This window comes from Crocuta crocuta, unplaced genomic scaffold (genome assembly GCF_008692635.1).
Source record: "Crocuta crocuta isolate KB4526 unplaced genomic scaffold, BGI_CrCroc_1.0 scaffold330, whole genome shotgun sequence".
Lineage (NCBI taxonomy): Eukaryota > Metazoa > Chordata > Mammalia > Carnivora > Hyaenidae > Crocuta > Crocuta crocuta.
The window spans coordinates 4465676-4484436 of NW_027530521.1; positions in this window are offsets into that span (position 1 = coordinate 4465676).

The window sequence follows — 18761 nt, forward strand, 5'->3', positions numbered from 1 at the left end:
CAGCCAATGGTTACAAAACATTCCCTGGCTTTTACTCCTCCTCGCATTAAGAATTTCGAAAAGGAGGGGGAAAGGAAGGGGGCCTGCGCCTGAGTGGCTCAGCTCAGGTCGTGATCTCACGGTTCCTAAGTAGGGAGCCCCACATACGGCTCCATCAGCAGCAGCGCAGAGCCTGCTTTTGATCCTCAGTCCCTCTCTCTCTCTCTGCCTCTACCCCACTCATGCTCTCTTTCTCAAAAATGAATAACATTTTTAAAAAAAGATTAGGGAGTAAAGGAGAGGAATCGGTGAAGTTTTGTTTTGTTTCTGAGAGAGGTGTACTTAGCAACGTGAGTAGCTTAGGGAAGTTGTTACCTCCTTCCCTGAGGCCTGGGTTCATTCTCAGAAGCCTGAGACGTAGTGCTGTAGTTGGGAGACAGAAAAGAGTGGTGCCTGATGCAGGCCTAAAAAAGTTTGAGTTTCCTGTGGCAGCAAAGTGCAGGTGTCCATGCTGCACCCTATGCACACTCCCAGATTTTGCTGGAGGAAGGGGGTTGGATGATACCCTTGTACCAGCTGTGGGCCATGCAACCAAGCAACAGAGAAAGAGAGAGAGAGAGAGAGAGAGAATGAATAGATCCATTCAAAGTCCTCCAGTCTGCAGCCTGAGGGTGAGAAAGCCCCATGACAAGAGTCAATGACAGCAGAAAGTAGGTGGTGATTAAGAACAACTTAGCACCTCTTGGGGGTCCCGCACAGTGGCCCATGTGAAAGACCTGGTCTCCACCAGGCCAGAGAATGTCTGGAGTACTGAACAATTCAAGACCTTCCTCATGTACTAATTTCTCCCCTCTTCTCACTCCCCCTTACCCTGGAGGGCTCAGAAACCACCTTACCTCAGTCAGGGATGAGAAGCAGAAGGGCAAAATAGGAAGGAGGCCCCATCTGGGGCAGAGATCTGACTCTAAATCAGACTTGGAGTTTGGGTTCACGTGTCGGGGCAGACATTTTAATTTCTGAACTGAGGACTATCTTTTAGCTAAGAGTGAGCAGAAAAGTCATGGGTCTGCAAGAATTTCTTTCTAGGGCCAGAGATTACTCCACCTGAATAAATTTTGAAGAGATAATGGAAGATGATAACAAAAGTGTATTTTGATGACATCCCTCAAGTGTTGGGTAGATGTGTAAAAGTAGAGAAAGGGATCAGGGCAGGAAGTGAGCCTATGTGTGTTCATGTTTTGCTTTGACTTCGTGCTTTAATTCATTACAATTAGAGTATGCTAATATATGCATGATATGTATTTCTATGTCTCTATAGATTTTTGCGTATCTAATATTTTAAACATAAATTGGGGCGTCTGGGTGGCTCAGTTGGTCAAGTGCCTGACTTTGGCTCAGGTCATGATCTCACAGTCCTTGAGTTCTAGCCCTGCGTAGGGATCTATGCTATCAGCTCAGAGCCTGGAGCCTGCTTTAGATTCTGTGGCTCCCCCTCTCTCTCTGTTCTTCCCCTGATCTTTCTCTCCCTCTCTCTCTCAAAAATAAATAAACATTTAAAATTTTAAACATAAATTAAAAACAAAGAAAAAGATTCAGTCAGTGGTTCTCTGCCTTAAATATAGCTAATCATATAAGTTCCTTCCAACCTAAAATCTTATCTAACTTTACAGGCAGTTTTATTCAGCATGATGTCCTTCTCTTCCCAGTGCCGCCAATTTGTAAAACACGGTCATCAGGCTTGTGAACTCTTCTTGGCTTTCTTATTCCTCTCTGACTCTCACTTTTGGAGAATGCTTTAAGTCATTTTGTATTTTTCCCTATTTCCATCTAGTCCCCTAAGCTAAGGCCTGGGATTGGCCCTAATGAAGAAAATGTTGATGATAATGGTGGTGATAATAATAGAAGTCATTCTAATAATAGCCCATATATACCGAGCAATGACAAAATTCTAAGCACTTTACATGAACTGGGAAAAGTATGAACTAGGAAGCAGTTTTATCATCTCCATTTACACAGGGGCAAACTGAGACACTGAGATGTGAACTAAGTCACCCAACGTCCCTTAAGCTGGTGAATGTCTGAGTTGGGCTTTGGGTCTTGGTGGCCGAATTCCAAAGCCCATGCTCTTTACAATGAAAGTATATTGCGGCTCATCCCCAAATACTCCCCCTCCACCACCCCACTGTATTCAACCAATCAGAAGTCTCAACTCTACACCTGAACTCTGTCACAGGTTTATCTCTTTCTCACCATTTTTTAAAAAAAGGTTTATTTAATTTGAGAGAGAAAGAGCTTGTGAAGGGGGGCAGAGAGAGAGAGGGAGACATAGAATCCCAAGGAGGCTCTGTGCTGTCAGGACTGTGAGATCATGATCTGAGCCTAAACCAAGGCCAGACACTTAACCTGCTGAGCCACCCAGGTGCCCTCTCACTCTTCCTTCTGCCCCAGTTCAGGCCTCGTCACCTCACATTCAGGTGATGGTCACAGCTTCCTAGAAAATGTCCTTGTCTCCAGTATCAGTTGACTCTGCTTACTGGGTATCTTTTCATAATTTTAGGTTTTGTCCTTTAATTAAACAAAGTAATAAAAGAATAGGGTACTGTCATAATACATTCAAGTCCTACAAAAGTATTTCACATGAAAACTGGAAGTTCCTCTTTACAGCTCTCTTCTCCAGAGAAAATTATGGCTACCAGTATGCTTTATATTCTTATAGACCTTTATATATAATACATAGTTCCAAATGTATATATACATTTACAATGTGTGTGTGTATATATATACATATATATATATATATACACACACACAGACATATAATTATGTTTGTTCTGTGCCTTGTTTTGTTCTGTAGATCTTTCCAGGATGGTAGTGCCTAGTATTGACATACCATAGTCTATTTATCTATTTCTTTTGGGGCACCTAGGCTGTTTCCCAGTTTTTGTTACTATAAATTCTTATGTGGTGATTTTTATTTCTTTCTTTATGCTTTTCTATCATTTCCAGCTTTTCTAAAATGAGTTTTGTAATTATACATATATCATGTCTCTTTGTCATTGGATCTGTAAATGGGTTCAGAGGTCATTTTGTTGAACTCTCTCTCTTCTTACAAAGTCCCAGAAAAGAGAATTGAATTGGCTCAGCTTAAGTTCCATATCTGCTTTGGTCCAATTTGTTAAGACCAAAAATGCAACATCATACAAAGGAAACACAATTTCCAGCGGCCCTTATGTACAGATGGAGGAGGTTGGGACTTTTCCCAGAGAAGGGAGAGGTGAGGAGGGTCCCGATCTCCTTTTGAGGGAATGGCAATGGTGTCCTCTACCAATGGGAATGCTCAAAGGCCATCTGGATTCCATTCTATCAAGCTGAGACCTTGAATAGAGGTTGTGATTTTTTGGCTTACTGTTCTGCAGGTATTTATTGTACACCTCTTATGAGCCAGGTACTGTTTTACAATGCAACCAAGTCAAGCAGGCAGGAAGCTTACATTCTGGTAGAGGGAGAGAAATGACAAAATACATAAATAAAATGTATTTGGTTTACAATGAAGCAATAACATCAATATATAGTACAACCAGCCAAGGAAAGGTTTTCATAGGCTGACACTGCGGTGTGTGACTGATGACACAGTCTGAAATGAGGCTTACAGGGACGTGAAGAGACCTGGACAGTTGTCTGATTTAACACTTTGCCCGGAAGTTTGCAGTGAGCGTCTGTTTCCTTTCATTCTTCATCTATAACACTCGATTCTTTCCAGCCTGTATTGTAGTTGTTTGCATACACTGCCACAAGATAATAAAACTTGGAACTATTTATTATTGGGCAGTAAATGTTAAATAAATGAAGGAATGGGCTAAGGAATAAACGAATGAATTCTAACTTTTCTGACCAGTTTATTATAGTACGGCAAGTGCACCTATATATTTCTTGGCAGTAGGAATTTTTTTACTTTGTTTTTATTTCCATTATTTTATTTTATTTTTAGGAAAACCATTCCCTCTTTCTGCTTACCTACCCCTTCCCTCAGCTACCTACCTACCAATCAGCACATTTGCTCTAGTAAGATGTGACATTTCCAGTGCTGTGACTACCTTTGAATCTCCTTATTCTGTAATTTTGAGATGGGGTTTAATTCTCTATTAAATATATGTTGAAAGGCTTAAAGAACCACCCCCCTCCCCTGCTATTACTTTACATGCCTTGTACTTTGGATCTGTCTGAGAGCCTACATTCTGAGAGCTTTTATTTTAATCCAATTTGTCTTCCAAGGTGGTCTTTTTAATTCTAGCAGAAAAAGAAAAGATCATGGTTCCTTTGAAATATCAGAGAAAGATTAGAGTCTAGCGAGGTCTTAATTGAACTCATGATGATAATAATAGCAAATATCCATTGAGTGTTTACTGTGTGCTTAATAGCATGTGGGCTACAGTAGTAGTGAAACCTTATGGAGTGGCTGCTATATGCCAGGCTTCATTCTAAATGCTTTACGTGCTTTAACTTACAACAACATAATGTAAGGCAGCTTCCAGCATTACCCTCATTTAAGAGATGCAGGAACCAAGGCACAGAGAGGTTAAATACCTGTGCAGGGTCACACAGCTGGTGAGGAGAAGTTTTGCGGTTTATATCCAGGCATTCTGACTCTGATAGCTGCACCCCCAACTACGACACCTAACTGCCTCTTGGTTAAATGTGTTTATTTCTTTTTCTTTTTTTTAAATAGTTTATTGTCAAGTTGGTTTCCATATAACATAAATGTGTTTATTTCTTAGATGTGTTATGTCTGGAGTCTTACAGTTCTGTATCAAAACACATCCCCCTAATCCAGTCTGGGCCCTGTCAGGGGAGATTTACATACTTATTAGTAAAACCTACTTTATGAGGCTGTTGTCAAGATTAAACGCAACAGTAGAGGTCAATCCCTTGGACAGTGCCAGGCCAACAGGAAGTGCCCAGTCAATGTCAGCTCCCTTCCCTTGTACCATTTTAAGATCTCTTCATTTAAGTTTCAAGAATGAATGATACTTGGTCACTGCAAGTTGCTCTCTGGAGGTCAGTTTGCTTCTTATGATTATATTCCCAATATTAGAAACAAGTGTGTATTAGTTTCCTGTGGCGTGATAACAAATGACCATAAACTTGGTGGCTTAAAACAATAGACAAGGCTTTCTGTTGTCTATCAAATCTCTCCTGTATGTCCCTTATAAGGTACTTGTTATGGGATTTAGGGCCAACCCACATAATCCAGGGTTATCTGACCTTGAGATCCTTCATTACATTTACAAAGACCCTCTTTTCCAAATAAAGTCACATGCACAGGTTCTGGGGATTAGGAAGTGGATATACTATTTTGGGGACCACCATTCGACCCACTATAAGGGGTTAAGAACAGATGTCTGGGAGTCAGACAGCCTTGGTTCTGGCTGGGCTACATGCTTGTTGAGTAAGAGATTCTAGATTTATTTTTATTTGAGAGAGAGGGAGGGAGAGGGAGAGGGAGAGAGAGGGAGAGGGAGGGAGGGAGAGAGCACTCGTGGGTGAGGGAGGAGAGGAAAAGAAAGAATCCCAAGCAGGCTCCATATTCAGCATAGAGGCTGACATGGAGCTTGATCCCATGACTGAGATTATGACCTGAGCTGAAATCAAGAATCAGATGCTCAGGGCACCTGGGTGGCTCAGTCAGTTAAGTATTCGACTCTTGGTTTTGGCTCATGTCATGATCTCATGACTTGTGAGTTCAAGCCCCGTGCTGACAGTGTGGAGTCTGTTTGGGATTCTCTGTCTCCCTCTTCCTCTGTCCCTCCTCCATTAGCTCTCTATCAAAATAAGTAAATAAACTAAAAAAAAAAAAACTGTTGGATTCTTGACTAGCAGAGCCACACAGGCACCCCAGTGCATAAGAGATTCTTTAAAATTTTTATTTTAATGTTTTTATTTATTTCTGAGAGAGACAGCAAGAGCAGGGGAGGGTCAGAGAGAGAGGGAGATACAGAATCTGAAGCAGGTTCCAGGGTCTGAACTGGCTGTCAGCACAGAGCCCAACACGGGGCTCGAACCCACCAACTGTGAAATCATGACCTGAGCCGAAGTTGGATACCCAGCCGACTGAGCCACCCAACGGCCCCTAAAAATTTTTTAATGTTTATTTTTGAGAAAGAGACAGAGAGAGACAGAGCCCAAGCTGGGGAGGGGCAGAGGGAGAGAGGGAGACACAGAATCTGAGGCAGGATCCGGCCTCTGAGCTGTCAGCACAGAGCTGGACTTGAACTTGAACCCACGAACTGGGGGATCATGGCCTGAGCTGAAGTCAGATGCTTAACCAACTGAGCCACCCAGGTGCCCCCAATGTGTAGGAGATTCTTAAGGTGATAATCAATAAAAGTGTTTTTATTCTTCCTGCAAGCCATGGGTCAGTGGTTCTTTTTCTCTCTGTCTTCATTTGAGACGATGACAACCAGAGCTGACTTTCTTTTCCGAAAATCGTAGTGAGCTTGTATGAGTCAGAGTTCTCCAGAGAAACAGGAACAATAAAATGCGTACACATAATAAGAGGTTTGTCATAAGGACCTGGCTCATGCACTTACAGAGACTGGCAAGCCCAACTCTGAAATGCTGCCTGTAGGTGGGGGTTCAGGAAAGCTCACAGGGCAGTGCCAGTTCTGAAGCAGTCTGCTGGAGAAGTTTTTCTTACTTGAGATAGGATTTTCTTTTTTTTTTTTTTTTTAGTTCTTTTCAGGTCTTTAACTGATTAGATAACTTCTCTCCACACTGTGGAGGGCAATCTGCCTTATTCTATTGATTAAAATGTTAATCTCATTCAAAAACACCCTTGCAGCTACACCAGAATAAAGTTTGACCAAATATCTGGGTACCCCTTGACCCAGTCAATTTAACACGTGAAATTTACCATCACAGGACTTAACCCATTTGGTTCTGCACACAATTAGTCGAGGACCCATTGTGTCACAAAGCCCAGGAACCCAGGTCGGGATCCTAAGCACTAACCAAGAGGGACATAGCAGCCAGAGGAAAACGTTGAGTTGTTTACCTGGAAAAAAGCTCTTGGATGGGCAATCTGCTGAGGGTCAACTCGCTTCCTTGCACTGTCATCCTTTGTTGGCTCACATGTTGCCCAGTATGGTCCCTGCTGCAGAAGGGCGGTTGAGAGGGAGACACCGCAAGGGGTTAACCACACTGGATAGGAAACTGGCCAGAGGAGCCAATCACATTTCTACCCCTGTACTAAAGGGTTACTAAACAGTTACTAAACGGTTCCAAACCTCAGTGTTCCCATCTTGAAATGGGAATAATAATCATTCCCCATCAGAGGGTTGTGTGAGGTTAAAATGAAAGTATACTGCCCAGAGCCTGTCATACAGAGACATCCTAATAATAATAATAATTAATAATAATAACTGGTGCCCTATTATGAGTGTTTCTCTGTAAATGCCCCCGGGCATCTCCCACTCCTGAATGAAGGTGCTGAGGCTTAAGTTAGGTAAGACCAAGAGAGGTTAATGGCAGCAGTTTTTGTTATTAAATCTTCTTTGTCAATCACTCAGTTAATTGTACTCCCTCAGCCTCCTTTTTCTATCTTCAGATAAGAGGAATTCCTACATTAATGTGTTGTGAAGATTAAAAGGACATAAAGTACTTTGAGGATGAACAACTTGTTTTATTTTAAGGAATTGCAGCCTGCGCTTAAGTTACTAACAGCTGGCTTTACTTATTTTATACTTTGGAAAAAGCCTTCCGTTTGAACCCTTTGTGTTGCAAAGTACTAAAAGCTCTGGAAATTTGCTCTAGATTTCTTAAATAAGGAGTTTGTGAAAACAATCAAGAATGTTTCCCTACGCTAAAGAGAGTTCATTTTGTCTGAAGTATGGCACCTTCTTCAAAGGACGTTGTATGCACTTTATACAGTATGAAATGTTTCATACAGTCTGCTCTTTTTTTTATGGTAAACATTTTTTTCATTTGAATATAGTTTACATTGGTTACATAATGTTCCATTAGTTTCAGGAGTATGACATAGGGATTCAACATCTTTATACCATTATACTCTCACAGCAAGTGTAGCTTTCATCTATCATCATATGATACTATTACAATATCATTGACTATATTCCCTATGCTGTATCTTTTATTCCCATGACTAATTCATTCTATAAGTGGAAGCCTAGATCTCCTGCTTCCTTTTGCCCATGTTGCTTATTCCTCTACCCCTTCCCTTTAGGAATCATCAGGTTGTTTTCTGAAGTTATAGGTATGGTTCTGCTTATTGTTTGTGTATTTGTTTTGTTTTTTAGGTTGTACACATTAGTGAAATCATGTAGTATTTGCCTTTCTCAGTCTGACTTATTTCACTGAGCATAATACCCTCTAGGTCCATCCATGTTGTCACAAATGGCAAGATCTCATCCCTTCTTATGGCTGAGTAATAGTCTATTACAGAGACACTTAAGTTGCTTCCATATCTTGGTTACTGTAAATAATGCTGCAATAAGCATAATGGTGCATATATCTTTTCTTTTTTTTAATGTTTATTTATTTGTTTTTGAGAGAGAGAGGAAGAGAGAGGGAGAAGACAAATTTGGGAGGGGTAGACACACACACACACACACACACACACACACACACACACACACACACAATCCAAAGCAGGCTCCCGGCTCTGAGTGGTCAGTGTGGAATACAATGTGGGGCTCAAACCCATGAATCTGAGGTGAAGTCATAAGTTCAACTGACTGAGCCACCCAGGTGCCCCTGTTTTTCTTTTTTAAAATTTATTTGTTTATTTTGAGATAGAGAGAGTGCAAGTGGAGGAGGGACAGAGAGAAAGGGAGAGAGAATCGCAAACAGGGTCCATGCCGTCAGCACAGAGCCTGATGTGGGGCTCAATCTCACAAACCATGAGATCGTGACCTGAGCTGAAATCAAGAGTCAGACACTTAACCGACTAAGCCACCCAGGTGCCCCACATGTATCTTTTCAAATTAGTGTTTTCATTTTCTCTGGGAAAGTACCCAGCAGTGGAATTATTGGATTGTATGGCATTCTACTCTTGATCAGTAGGACATTTAACAGTTTGTGAATTAACAGTGACATGGGGCACCTGGGTGGCTCAGTTGATTAAGCGGCTGACTTCGGCTCAGGTTGTGATCTGTGGTTCGTGAGTTCGAGCCCCGTGTCAGGCTCTGTGCTGACAGCTCAGAGCCTGGAGCCTGCTTCAGATTCTGTGTCTCCTTCTGTCTTTGCCCCCCACCCCCTCATGCTCTGTCTCTCAAAAATAAATAAACATTAAAAAAATAGTGATAAAGGTGTAGTGGAGGCCGGCGTTGGTCCCCCCTTCCTAGCTTGGGTTGGTTGTTAGCCTTGTGAGGTCTCAGAGTATGGGGAACACATGGGAGAGGCAAGGAGAGAGGCTGAGATGATGCGGCAGGTGCTTCTAATAATAATGGTATTGACAATTACAAAAGTGACACTTCACATATTATCTTCTCTGTGTTTAGTACTGGGTGCATTCTATGTGGGGTCTCCCTTTTTCCCTCCTGGTTTGTGAAGTATAGGCTTAATTCTGTGCCATAGCAGAGAAGTCAGGAGGTTACATGAAATTCCGTGTTTACTCAGCTTGATTAGTGACAGAAGCGGGATTTGAACTCAGATCCATCTGACTTTGGAACCTAAATTCTTAGCTTCTGCAGTCTTGGGTCTTCCCCACTTTTTGCCATTGCAGCAACCAACTGAAGCTGTGACAAAAACTCTTCCCTCCATTTGCTTTCCTTTCATGGACAGTGAGCAGATTCTGTGCTTCTCTAGTTCCTCCATGTTCTCCGTTCATTAATCAAAAAAGTCCGGGGCGCCTGGGTGGCTTAGTCGGTTAAGCGTCCAACTTTTGCTTAGGTCATGATCTCGTGGTTCGTGGGTTTGAGCCCCGCGTCAGGCTCTGTGCTGACAGCCAGCTCAGAGCCTGGAGCCTGTTTCAGTCTGTGACTCCCTCTCTCTCTGACCCTCCCCTGCTCACGCTGTCTCTCTCTTTCTCTCCTAGAAATAAATAAAACACTAAAAAAATTTAAAAAAAAAGTCCTACTAGGTGCAAAGAGATGAAGGAACGAAAATAATACATGAATTAAAAATACAAAAAATGTTGCCCCGGATTGTGACAGGTACTGTGAGGCAGAATGACATAGGCAGATATTGTGCTTGGGGATTGTCCCGGTGAAGACAAAACATGTGTTATGACCTATAGGAGAAGGAGCCAGTCATTTGGAGAGTGGTCCAGAAGGGAGAGTTATTTGCACGCCAGCTGTAATTTTTCAGTGTTTCAGTTTCTTTTACTGCAAAATGAGGATAACAATAGTACTGAACTTAAAGGTAGTATTATGAGGATTTAATGAACTCCATGTAAAATGCTTACCTCATTGCCTGACATGTGGTAAACACGTTGTGTTAGCTATTGTTGCCGTGGTGCTGGGAGTTTTTTGAATTCCCAGAGGCATCCCCTTTTATGGTATGGCCCTCTCTGCCTCTGGTCTCTGTGTAGTGACGGCACGGGCTGTCTGTTCCTCTCTGTGTCAGCCCATGTCTTGAAATTCAGCCCTTCACTGGCTTTCACAGAAACAAACAAACCCACAAGTAAACAAATAAACAATAAACGAAAACATATTAATAAGTGATAAGAGCCATTCCATTCTTACGAAGCATTCATAGAGACTTAAAGTCCACCTTACTGAAGGCTTGGAGATCACAAGGAGGAGTGACATTAGCATTCAGAGTTCCATCACCTTGTAAGTTTCCTCTTTCCTTCCTTTCCTGTATCTTCCTCTCTAGAGCAAAAGAGTTTCTTTCCCTGTCTCATGCATAGATGTTTAGCTTATCTTTTGTTGCTTGAACACGTCATAAATGCTCCTCTTGTGCCCTGACAGCACACTGGAATATTTTTCCTAAACAGAGGTGATGCAGTTATTAAGAAAACTGGTTTTGTTAGGGGAGGCCTTGTTATGTAGTAACAATAAACACCTCTGGGATCTCACTGGCTTAAAACAAGAAAGATAGATTCGTTGCCCATACAACGTCTTTTGTGGGTTTGGGTAACTACTTGAGTGTAGATGACACCGAATGTTACATTAGTTTCAGGTGTACAGCATGGCTATTCAAGATCTCTGTGTGTTACGTTATGCTCGCCACCAGTGTAGCCACCATCTGTCACCATGCAACATTATTCTAATATAATTGCCTATATCGCCTATGATGTAGGTTTGGATGACTTTTTAGGGTGGCCATCCTGCATCTAATGGCTCAGTGTTGCACTCTTTCTATCTATACGTGCTGTCAAAAGTCACTGCAGCAAGATAAGAGTGTGGTGGGATTGAGCCCTGGCAATTTATAACTGTCACTGCACCCAGAAGTGACAGTCACTTCCTCTCATATTTCATTGGCTAGAGCAAGCTATATGGCTATATCTCACCATAAGGAGTAGAGAAGTACAAACTTTGCTTGTGCCCAAAAGCAGACATTGGCAAACCGTGTTCATGTCTGGTGAAAAATTGATCTTGACTTCATTACCTTGAGACAAAGTGAGGGGCCAGGAGAGCAGGATGAGAATCTAGAACTCTGGCCATCCAATCTGGGACCCTTCCTTCTGGAGATGGCTCTACCATAAGGGAAACTAAACACCTATCAAGAGCTTGTGGGGGTGTCTGGGTGGCTCATGTGGTTAAGCGTCCGACTTCGGTTCAGGTCATGATCTCACTTTGTGGGTTCAAGCCCCGCACGGGGCTCTGTACTGACAGCTAGCTCAGAGCCTGGAGCCTGCTTCAGATTCTGTGTCTCCCTCTCTTTTCTGACCCTCCCCTGCTCACTGTCTCTCTCTCTCTCTCTCTCAGAAGTAAATAAAACATTAAAAAAAAAAAAAGATCTTGTGTTCTGAGATCAACATGACCCAGGCTGCAACTCACAGAAGCAAGCAGAGAAACCCACACTTTACTCTCCTTACCTGTGGTTTCATTTCACAAACTGAATGCAATAAAGGTACAGTTATTTTGATTTCCTTTTTTGAGGGGAGCATTTTATCTACATTGAGCTGAATATTCATAGGGTGCATTAAAATGCTTCCATACCGTGTAAAACATAAAAGCTCAATATATCTTCACTCCACGAGAATCAACACAAGTTTGGCTTTTGTGAAAAATATATCAGCAACTGACTCCTAGACAAATTGTCAGGCACATGCAATCACTCAAATCAGGCCTGGCAAATGGTAGAGGCCTATTAAATCTTTGTTGAACGAGTGGGTAAATAAACGCTACCTTCCAGCCAGCCCTACTGCACTTATTTCTTCAACAAAAAATACTGAATGCCAATGTGATACATGATTACCTTGGTGGCTCCCAAGGAACATCCCTTCCGGTATTTACACTCTGGGTAGTGACCTCCCTCAGGTAACCCTGGGCTTGCTCACGTGACTTGCTGTGTCTGAAGGAGCACCAACGGGCATGATGCGAGCAGAGGTGTGATAAGCCCTTGTGCCCTGGGGCTAGTGCCACTAGTATGGGGGAGGTGGGGAATGTGGTACAGCCTTCTTGAGGCTGAAAGACCACAGACAGAGGGAAGCTCAGTTATGGCTTTCTCCGCTGAGCCCAGGCCCCAGTTCAACTTTGAGCTGAATGATGTTGCCTGAGTGAGCCCAGGACAGCAGCAGCAGCAGCAGCAGCAGCAGCAGCACCAGAATGACACAAAGCATAGAACTGTGAGATGTAGAAAATTATTATGGTAGGTCAGTGCTCAGCAAACCTTGTCTGGAAAGGGCCTGATAGTAAGTAGTTTAGGCTTTCAGTTTCTGGCACAATGGCTCAAGTCTGCCATTACAGTGTGAAAGCAGCCACAGGCAATATATAAACACAGAGATGTGGCTGTCTTCCATGAAAGATGTGCGGCAAGCTGAATTTGGCCCGTGGACTGTAGTTTACTGCCCCTGTTTTCGGCCACTGGGTTTGGGACGATTTGTTTTGCTGCAGTAAATAATGGAAACAACACACCGTCTTCTTCTTCCAGGTGTCCTTGTTCCTGGGAACATGCCACTGCTGTGACTTCATTCCTGATGGCTTCCTGGGGTGGTATGCCCTCATTTCTCAGGCCTGGCCCTAGGAAAATTAGAAAGTCAGCAAGGTGTGTTTTTAGCTTCCCTGTCGAAAGGTTTCTAAGAGGGCTAAAAAGAAATGGTTGTGGAAGGTGCAGGCTCCTACGTTCCAAATGAGTGGACGAGGCTCTCTTCCTGCCCCGGGACCCCACAGCTCCATGAAGTCTGAGCAAAATGACTTCAAGCTGCATAAGAGGCAGCTGAAGGTAATATAATGGAAGCGTCCTAGCCTCATCGTCTCCTTATGTCATTAGAAAGACTCAGCTGTCCCCTTAAAATGGTGGCTTCTGACCCACAATCCACAGATTGTTCAGAAGCTCTCAGATTTCCTGGAATTTCTGCTAGAATTTCTAAGTAATGGTCTTCAAAAATCAGAATTATTGCATCCTGAAGGGTTAATCATCAAGGAAATAGAGAAGCTGCCCTGTTATTATTTCAGTTCTAGTTGGCAGTGTATCTGGCGGATAAGAGTGCTGATTCTGGAATCAAGCTGCCCAGAAGCAAATCCAGCCTCCCATCCGCTTAATAACTACATGACCTTGGGCAAATCATTTAATACTCTAAGCCCAAGTTAACTGGGTTATAAAATGGTGATAATAATAGCATTTACCTTTATGATTTTTGTGATGATTAAATGACATAATCCATGTAAAATATTTATCATGGTGCCTGGCACATACTAAATATTCAGTAAATTGTAGCTATTATAGTTATTAGCTCACTGTAAGTCAATTCAACAGAGTTTCTGCACTCCATAAATTTTTGTGGAATATTCGTATTATTTTCTGAAGAGTTCTCACCTCCCTAACTCATTTATTTGCCTAAAAATTTTGGGACTATGTAGCTCAGTACTAATCAATCTCAATTTAAGGGGGAAGTGAGTTTGAGGTATTAGGTATTCTTTTATTGTCCCAGTTTTCTTCATTCTTGCCCCAGCGAAGTGATGAGAGACAAGCACACTTTTCTCCATCCTTGTTCCATATCCTCAGTTTACATGTCTGGAAGGAAGAGACAGAGGCATGAAGAATACAAGAAAAAACTAACATTGAAGTGTTGCAGGCAAACCCCCATACTGAGAAGATTTACATGATGCAAGTTCACTGGAAGGTGCTCCCTGGGTCCACAGCCCTGGGAAAGGGAAGGAAACGGGAGCGCACAGAGGGAGAGCTTGGGATGTGATTCAGCTGCAGCAAAGGTCTTAGGCATCCCACCAACTGACTGGTCACTGGGTGGGGGCCACCCCCAGCAAGCGGTGTGACCTTGGGCAGGGCTGCCATCTTTGGTTGAGAACCAGTTTCAGTGGCTACTCGGCGGTCGCCGCTCTGTGCTGAAGGTTTTGGGGGTGATTGGGTCTGCAACACGTCAATGTCCACAATATACAGCTTCTTTTGTGTGCCAGGCTTACTGCTACGAACTGTCATGTACATCACCTCACTCAAACCTCGCCACAAACCTGTAGTATAACAAATGAAGACTGCTGTGATGCACGGAGTGCCTTCTATATGTCAAGCTTTAGTTCATGTAATGTTCTTTTTTTAATGTTTTATTTATTTCTAGGAGAGAGAGAGAGAGAGAGACAGCAGGAGCAGGGGAGGGTCAGAGAGAGAGGGAGATACAGACTCTGAAATAGGCTCCAGGCTCTGAGCTGGCAGTCAGCACAGAGCCCGACGCAGGGCTCGAACCCACGAACCGCGAGATCATGACCTAAGCGAAAGTCGGACGCTTAACCGACTAAGCCACCCAGGCGCCCCTAGTTCATGTAATGTTCTTAACAGCTCATCAGGGTTGGAGTTATTTGTTGCATCTGGTGGAAGAGAAAGTTCTGAAGAGAAAATGGGAAGTTAAGAAAAGCCGTGTTGGTGCTCAGTACACGAACCCAGCTCTGCTTCTTATCAGAGCTGACGCCCATCCCACCGGGCAGTACCGATCCACTTTCCAGAGGAGGAACTTGATGTTTGGGGAGAGTAAGTGACTTTTCTGGAGTTCAGAGCTCGTCGAGGGCAGAGTTGGGGCTTGGACTCGGGACTGTGGGGTGCTCTTTCTCAGCCACAATGCTGCTTTGTAGGAATGAGACAGTTGTACATTGGAAAGAAGGAGCAAGACCACGACAGAATGGAAAAAAAAAGGCAGCTGAAATGCAGCTTAACTTCTCCTGAACTCTGTTAACTTCATCCCTGATGCTGCAAGTGCTTTCAGTTTCTTCCTGACAGTCATAGTTTTTGGGCTTTGAGCATTTCACTAGGGTGGCCCTGAAGTCTTTAGAAAACTCTATCTCTGTTTGGCTTTTCCCCCACCCCTTCGCCTCCTGTATCAGTCCCTAGGACTTGGCCACGACTTTGAGAAGGTGGTGGGGAGAGGCTAAAAGATCTGCTTACCTGGGAATAGGAAGTTAGAAATGAAGTCTGGTGCCTTTGGCTCTGTTGTTTGCTGTGCTGGCTTTCAGTTGGAGGCCACTAGATGGCGCTCACCCTCCGTTCTTGAGGCTCCTGTTGCCAGGGGGGCTGAGGGCCTCCCTCCCTTCTTCTGTATTAACAGTATTAATAATACCTACTAGTTATTGAGAAGTTACCGTGTGACCAGTAAGTTAGTATGCCAAGTTCTTTACATAAATTGTCTCCTTATCCTTACCACAACCCTTTATAAAAGGTATTGTTATCCCTTATTTACAAATGAGGATAAACAATTTCCCCAGTTACAAGCTAGTCCTTTCTGGACAAGCCAGCAATTTAGATCAGGTTGTCTGGCTTAGAGCTTTGACCTCCACATTCTACCGGCTCCCCGATCATTTTGTAATAACGACAACTGAGTGCTTACCGTGTGCCAGACAGTGTGCTAAGTGGTTTGTAAAGTTTGCTTCATTTAAAACCCTTAATGTTCTCTCTCCTCTCTCACACACACACAAGTAAATATGTGAGGTGATGATTGTGTTAATTACCTTGATAGGGAGAATCCTTTCACAATATACATGTATACAAACAATCACATTATACACTTTCAACATCTTGTCAATTATAACTGGGTTTAAAAGAACTCATAAGACGCTGTAAGATAAGCCCTACTATTTTCCTGCATTTGAAAACTGAGACAGTGAAAGACAAATACCATATGATCTCAGTTATGTGTGAAATCTAAAAGATAAAGCTCATAGCTACAGATAACAGATTGATGATTGTCAGAGGCAGGGGGTAGAGGGTGAGGCAAAATAGGTGAAGGGTTGTTTTCAAAATGTACAAACTTCCAGTTATAAAAAATAAGTCCTGGGGTATGTAGCACATACAGTGTGGTGACTACAGTTAAGAATACTGTATTGCGTATTTGAAAGTTGTTAAGAGAGTGTATCTTAAATGTTTTCATCACAAGAAAAAAATGCAACCATGTATCGTGACAAATGTTAAGTAGACTTGTGATCATTTCTCAATGTATACAGATACATTTATTTATTTATTATTTATTATATATATTTATTTATTATACTATATATATTTATTTATTTATTGAAGTAGAGTTGACACTCAATGTTACATTAGTTTCAGGTGTACAAAATAGTGATTTCACAAGTCCACGTGTCATGCTCTGCAGCTACCATCTGTCACTTGTATACAATGCTATTGTAATACCATTGACTATTAAATATTGATTTATTAAGTTATATAGCTGAAATGAATATAATGTTGTATATCAATTATGCCTCACTAAAAACAATAAAATAAAGCAGAGAAGACTGAGGAATAGAAAGGCTAAATAATTGCCAAGTTGCAGCCAATAAGTAGTGGGGCTCAGACTAGAATTCAGATTTCCTAGGCTGTGAATCCCAAGAAGTTTTGCCCTCTGAGGGATCCTAAAAAGAGAGAATATTGGACTACTGGATTCCAGAGTCACCCCCAAGATTCCCTCTGTGAGTACCTTCTGCCTCCTCTTGGTGGCCTTACTCTGCTGGGAGGCAGCCCGAGGTTTGGGATGAATTCATGTTCAAGTCTTGGCTCCACTGTTTACTGGCTCTGTGTGACTTCTCTCCATTACGACTTCTCTCAGTTTTTGCTGCCTTGGTTGTCAACATGCAGACATTATGGTCATAGTACTGTCATGTTGCTGTAGGTCCACAGTCCAGGCAGGAAAGAGGCATTCAAGAAATAGCGTCCCCGTCTACTCCCTCTCAGAGTCCCCAAGGGTTAAGAAGGCCCAGGAGAAGCACTGGACATAACTTAAGTATTAAGTCAGAGGCCATTTAAGATCGATGTCACCTTTTCTGGAGATGCTGAGAGAAGCAATTATTTAATCCACTTATTTGTACATTTGCTCAGTGTCTGTCTCCTCTTCTAGACCAGTATCTGCCAATAGAACTTTTACAATGATGGAAATGTGCCATATCCATACTGTCCAATATGGTAGCCAAGAGTCACTAGTGGTTTTTGAGTACTTGAAGTGTGACTAGTGAAACTGAGAAATTAAATTTTAAATTTTATTTGATTTTAATTACTTTAAAATGAAACAGTCACATTTAGTTATTGGCTAGCTTATTAGACAGCAGAGCTCTAGATGGTTCAGTGTTCACTGCATCCTCAGAGCCTGGCACAGCAAGTGCCCTTGGAAAGGGCTGGATAGGTATGTTTCAAACGAATGAATGCACCAGTAGGCCTATGCATAGAGGAAGTCTTGGGGTCTGGGCTAGCCAGAGGTTTGGTGAGTACCATCTTCAGTGGTTAGGAATCAGCTCTCAAAATGGGAAGGAAACTGGACTTGATGGCAAGGACCCCAAGGAAGGGAGGAGCTGGAGAGACTCTACCACTCATGACACAAAGGAGAGAGAACCCAGGAAGTATACCAGGAAGCAGGAAGATGGCAGGGCTCTTGGGCTTACATTGGAGAGAAGGGAACAGAGGTGTCACCCTAGGAAGTTAACAGTCTGGAGTCCCAGGTAGGCCACCAGGTATAAACCCAGTTACATTCATAATCCTTACTTTTGAGTTAAAATTGGAGAACTGAGAAGAATACTGGATCTTTCCATCTTCCTATGGAGTCACTTTGCCCTAAGGCTCCAGTTCTCTCTCTCTCTCTCTTTCCTATGGAACTAGTGTAAATAATTCTCCTCCTCCTCCTCCTCATGATTCATTGAGCATATACTAAAACCCAGGGTCTAAATGAATGACATCGTTTAATCCTTCAACAGAACTCTGAGGGAGATGATCTTAGGTAACATTTACTGAACATTTACTATATACCAAGTATTTTAATGCTTTAAATTCTCATAACCTCTCCACTCTCCATGAGTAGGTACAATTATCATCACCATCATCCTTGCTCAATTTACAAATGAGGATGCTGTGATTAGAGGGGCTGAATAATTTGCCCAGCACTATACAGCTAGTAAGCAGCAAAGCCAAAGTGTAAATCCTGGGCAATTGGACTCTGGAAATTATATCATACCATCAGGTTCTGAGAGTTATCATGTATGAATTAACAATCTTAATAACCACGTGAGATGAATATATCATACCCATTTTATAGGTGAGGAGACTGGGGTTTAACAAGGTTAGGTTGCTTGTCCCCAGTCATTCAGGTAGTTAGGGCTGGAGCCAGGATTTGAACTCAGGAGGTTGGACTTCAGTGGTCATACTCAAAAACCACTAGGGTTGAAATACTG